The following is a 6000-nucleotide window of genomic DNA, read 5'->3' on the forward strand; positions in this document are numbered from 1 at the left end:
TCATGCTTTTATTTGTATTGATTTCCAAGTGCTAAAGAAACAGCCCAGAATCTCTCAAAGGTAACTTAAAACACCCATTTTTTAATAAATCCCATATGAACATTACCAAGACATTTCGTACCAGGCTCCCCGAGGCATGCGGGAGCGCTTGGGTTCGGGGTTGCTGTTGTGGCTCGTGGCCGCGGACAGGAGTTACCAGCTCGGTTTGAGGCCCAGGAACGGTCCCTCCTCAGGAGAGTCCCACTCGTGACTGCGTCAACGGCCTCTGCGCTCGGTGCTGGCAGGGACGGTGCTTTTACTCAGCATCACTCAACAATTTCTCTTCCTGCAAATGCACTTTGCTGCAGAATTCAGCAGAGGTAAGGTTATTTGGCATGTATCCCTGAATGCTTTGGTACACCAGTTACTTGAGTTTCTAGGTTAATGACTGGACATGAAATGATCTGGTAAACCCCAAATTGAACAGCCCTGTCACGAGTCGACCAGTGGTGGTTTACAGAAGTTAGTTTTGGAATCGGACAGCCCTGGCTGGAAATACAGAGCGCACAAAGCTGCATCCTTCATGCCAGGGGAGAGGAGGATACTCCTTCCTGCTCGTTTCCACTTGCACCCCAAAACGTCCCAGCTAGTGCAGTAGTGGCCTGGAAAGACGTTGCACGGATCAGTTATTCTCCTGCCTGCTGCCAACGCTCCCACTGCAAACCCTCCTGCTGCCGCTCTCACGTGCGTGAGATGCACTGACATTTTCTTGTCTCCTCTCTTTCTGAGCTTGCAAAGAGCACAGTCCAGCACAGCAAGAAATCCTGCCATCCCCGCTCAGGCAGGAAAACAGGGATGTTAATGGGCTCCTTCAAGCAGAAAATGTAATTTTGGCTTAAAGAGTGTCAAATGGTATCTCGGATGCGTGCGTGAGGGGGTAATCCGGAGGAGAAACTGCAGCAAGCAACGTTGCCGAGGAGGAATTGGCATCGTGAGCTTGTGATCAGTTCTCCTGGGGCAGAGTCTGGAGTGTTTCAAGCACAACATTAGAGGGACGCTAAAAACAGAGCGCTGAACTTTGTGTGGCTTTGCTCATTCCTCAGAACTACTCGTGTGAGTATAATTGCTCTTCTGTAATCCTTTTTCTTTCAGAAGTAGGATGGGAAGTTAATTTAGATCATTATCCCCAGGAATTTGGATTTTGAAGGTAAACTGTCCTGTAAATCACTTTTCATTATTTTTGTTGTTTGATATTTAAATTGGATTTAGTTATTAATTCTTTTATCTTCCGACTGCAACCGTCACTGCACACTCCAAAGCGGCAAGCAGTGGCCTTGCAAGCTGCTTAATTGACAGCCATGCATATTCATTAGCATGGCACGTACAAATCACTCTAAGGTCTAGGAAAGCTGCTGTTCAGAGGAGGATCCGGTGCCACTAGCCATGAGCAAACCCTTAATGAAGTCTGATGGATGGAAGTTTGCCGAGATTCTCGTCTCATACAGTCTGCACAGTTCCCGCAAGTCTCGTCTGCGGGATGCACCGTATGTTTGAAGACGTTTTGCAGGGAGCTCTATTCCTGGGTAGCGCTGAGGATCCCATCCAGGAGGGAATGCAGCTAGGAAAGAAACAGCAGAATTACAGCAAAAGTGACCTTTTAAGCGCAACAGGTTTCCATCGAATGGGGAAGAAACGGCTCTTTCAGCAGCAGAGCTGAGGACGGGACTGCTCCGGGCAAGGGGGAGCGAGTTCGCCCTGTGCTCCCAGCCCGGCAGGGACGTGGTGCCGGAGGCCTCGTTAGCTCTTTCGTTAGCGCTGAGGAGGCTGGCCAGGCCGAAACGCTCGCCTGTGGGGACGGAGGGGGAGGCACTCGGTGCTGGCCTCGTCCCCCGGCTGTCCTCGCCGGCCACGAGCACGGAGGCAAACTGGGGAGCTGGCTGTCGCCCCCTGGCCTGCCCTGCTCTCAGAGGTAACTTTTGGGGGGGGGGGGGGGTTCCTGCTCACTGGGGTGGTTGGGGCTGCGGCCTTCCTGCCTCAGAACCAGGGGGCCGGGGCTGGCCTGGGGCACAGAGTGGGGCTTTGGGTTTTGAGGTTAGGGTCTGGTGGTCCCTTGGGGAGGAGCCCTGCTGCCCCCCATCATCTGCCTCCCCCATCATCTGCCCCCCTCATCCCATACTGCCCCTTGTCCTGCCCCCCATCATCTGCCCCCATCCCATCCTGCCCCCTGTCCTGCCCCCCCATCATCTGCCCCCCTCATCCCATCCTGCCCCTCATCTGCCCCCCCTCATCTGCCCCCATCCCATCCTGCCCCCTGTCCTGCCCCCCCATCATCTGCCCCCCTCATCCCATCCTGCCCCCCATCCCATCCTGCCCCTCCATCTCATTCTGCCCCCCACCCCATCCCGCCCCTCACCTGCCCCCGCCATCCTCCTCCTCCATCCCATCCTGCCCCCCCTCCATCTGCCCCGCCCACCCGGCGTCACCCTCTCGTCGGTGGCGTCACGCAGCGGGCGTCCAATGGGGAGAGAGAAAGAGGCAGAGGGGCGGTGGCGCCAGCGACCCGGATGTTGGCTTGGAGGCGCGCGGGAGGGGGGAGGGAAGCCCTGCCCCCTTCCGGGGTGAAAGGGCGGGGCCTGCCTCCCTCCCCCCGCCATTTCGTGGGGCGGCGGAGCAGCCGCCCCTTCCCCGCCATTTTGGGGGAGGGGGCAGCTGGGGGGCGGCCCCTTCTCCCCCCCCCCCCCATTTTGGGGGGGGTTTACTCCTTTCCCCCTATTTTGGGGGGGGGAAGCTGAGGGGTGGCCCCAGCCTAGCCTGGCCGCATCCCTCGCTCCGGCAGTGCAAAACCCACCAGAGACGCGGACCAGTGCCCGGCCATGGCTTCACCCCCAGCCCAGGCCTCCCTGGACCCCTGGCCTGGGCCGGCCGCGTGGGGCCCTGGGGCTGCATCCGCTGGGCCCTCGCTGCTGCAAGCAGCAAAATTGGGTATTGCTGGGCCAAAACGTTCCCGCTAATTGGGGACGGTTTGGTCCCTGGGCCCTCCCAGTGGGAAAACCGTGCTTTTCTCAGCTGCCTCCTTGCCTCCATCGAAGGCAGAGCCGGAACGAGGTTGCACCTACGTCCACCTGCGGCTCCGGCGGGCGGGAAGCACAGAAGCGAGCCCAGCTGCGGCATCCCCAGATGTGTGTGTCTGTGCATCCGTGCGCGGAGCCAGGGCTGGGAACGGTGAGCTGTCCCAAGCTGGTGCTTTTCCAGGTGGAGAGGAGCGAGAAGCAGAAACCCCATGGAGGAGAGATTGAGCCGAGCAGCACCAGTTGCATTGCAGAAGACCCAAAGGCTGTTTCTCCCCCCTCTCCCCCCTTTTTTTTCCTTTGCCAATTAAAATGAGGGACAAATCTCCAAGCAGAGGAGGGAATATGAACAATTAAGAGTTAACTTCCCCGAGGGTCCCTGTGGTTCGTAAGCACAACACACCTGATACCTGTTAGGGGGTGTCTCCCCTCTCAAGACACCATCCAGCTCGCAGCTGAGCGTCATTTCCTTCTAGCAAATGTTTACCTGGAAAAATAAAATGAGCTAAACCTTGTGCTGTTGTGTATCCTTACAAAAATCACATCTTCAGAGTAATAAACAGTGATGCAGGTGAAAGATGCATGCGAGGGGGAAATAGATGTGTTTATGATGGATCATAAACGTGGTTTTAATCAAAAGTCCTGTGCCCAGCATGCCGCGACTGCTAAGAAAGCCCCTTTATTTTTGCCTGCGTCAACCTTTATTTTGTTGAAAATAAGTAAATATGGTCAGTGTATAACAACGAACGAAGTTAAAACAACAACGTGAGCCAGAGGGCAGCAGCCGTAGGAATGACACCTAGCAAGAGCCCAGCCACATAGCACGAACTATCGCACAGCTCTCCCCTTTGCTAAGTATTTGTTTCGTATAATATTGTTGCAGCAAAACAAACAGGCTTTGCTACGCGTCGAGCAACTTTCTGGGTGCCTCCGAACACCGTGCTGCGTGGGAAGGGGTTAACTTGTTTGGAGAAGACAAAAATAATCGCAATAATTCCTGGAAGAAAGAGGCTGTCGGAAGGGGGAGTAGTTGCCAAAGCGGCAGCCACAAACCTGTACATAAGAAAAACCCTCACCTCAGACTTAATGAAATATTTATTCTTTGCCCGTAGCCATCTGCGCTCCCGGCTTCCTCCGAGAGCAGAGGATTGCGGCGGTGCCGATAGCGGGAGTTCGCCTTGTTGTGATTTCCTAGAAAGCCCCGGCGCCCGCTGCTCCGACCGGGCTCCGGCTGCTCCGACCGGCCACGTCCGAGAGCAAAACCTTCGCCGCTGCGCCGGGAGACCCGGTGGGCGCCCGCTTGGGTGAGTAAGTACCGATCCGCGCTCCCTGTCCGGGGACAGGCGCCGGAGGGGATACTGCAATTTGGGTCAAAACTTTGGGAATCCGCTGCACCGATGGGGCTCTCGGCACCGCAGAGGCGGACGCGGTGGGAATCGGGCGCGTGCCGTGGCGTCCGCCTTCACCAGGGGCTGGTGCGACGCCGGGATCTGATTCAGGGGGGCTCCGGGGCTGAGAGAGGAGTCGAGGCCAGTTGCTTTGCTTTGCCAGCGGGATTTAGGCAAATTTCTTCGTTGGGACTAAATATAATTAACCAGGCGATGCTGTAGGGAGCCTCAGAAGAGGCTCAGGCAGCGTTAACAGCGGGGCGTTTTCTGGTGAGTGTCGTAACGTGAAAACAGCAATTATTTTCGAGGCGAGAAGCCCGAGCTGCAGAGACAGGCGCTTCCCGCTCCTCCGCCGACTCTGCGGCATCCACCCGCCAGGCGGCATCGTCTTCCCGGCGAGGTCGCCAGCTGGAGCGTCGCGCTCTGATTTGCACAAAGTGCTGCTTTGTCAGGTTTGGTTGGGTTTGTGCTGGGTGCTCTTTTTTTTTTATCATTTTTTAATTCCCACAATGCACTAATAAAGCGTGTAACGAGGGAGGCGACGGGTCTGGTCTTTAGGCAATAGCGGAAAGAACGAATACCGAAACGGGGACCGACGCGAGCGATGGGCGATCAGAAAACTCCCCCCCCCCCCAAAATAAGACGGGCTTCAAAATTCGGGGCTGTAATCTGCTTTCTGAAGCTCTGTGCGCTGCTTTGCAAGACAATTTGCCATTTTTTTGTTGCAAGAGCTGCAACAGCCCCTGCCCCTCCTGACCCCCTGCTTCCAGGGGCCACGGCAACGTCGGACGAGGGGAAAGCGTGGGCACCGCATCCAATCCCGGAGCTTTGGGGGAATGCAGCAAAAATACAGTAGGTCCACGCTGGTGGCACGATCCCGCCTGGACTTTCGTCCCTCTTACACCACCCTCGGATTAATTTGCTGAAGCCGGCAACTCCCTCCGCAAGGGAGGCCAATGCGGGAAGGGTCGGAAAGCTGCGAATCAGGAGGAAAGTGGCCTCAGGAAGCCTTGTGGACCCTGCGAGCTCTGCCCCTGACGGTACGAAACACCCATGGTTAAGCCAACGCTTCCCAAGCTCCAAACAAACAACAGCAAAAAGGCTAAGGAAGGGTCAGCAGGAGAAGCGGAAGGTGGTTTAAGAAACCTTGTTGACATATTTAGCTGCGTGTTATGAGAGTATCTGAGTTCCTGCTCGCTGTGTTCATGTTTCTCTTTTCAACTTCAGTGCTTATTTTAAAGTCCAGCCCCAGCATTCCCGTACACATAAGCAGTCCCAAAATAAAAGCGGTGGCCGTGCCAGCTCTTCGGAGATACCTTCCAGCGGCCGAGGCGCCTGTCCAGCACCCAGCGAGCCGCTAAAACTTGAGTGCTTATACGCAGCTCAAACAACTCGGCTTGCTTATGCAATCGCAAGAAATTTAGGTAATGAAACATCTCAATTTAAAGTTCCCAGGAGCTATAAATAGAGGAAAATTGCTTTAAATTTTCCAATCAGCAGCTTCTCGGGGCCCTTTGGAGCGTGGCGGTGTTGACTGTACACGCGCGCTTCCTCGAAGCTGGAGC

The sequence above is a fragment of the Apteryx mantelli genome, chromosome 33, assembly GCF_036417845.1.
Source record: "Apteryx mantelli isolate bAptMan1 chromosome 33, bAptMan1.hap1, whole genome shotgun sequence".
NCBI classification, from domain to species: domain Eukaryota; kingdom Metazoa; phylum Chordata; class Aves; order Apterygiformes; family Apterygidae; genus Apteryx; species Apteryx mantelli.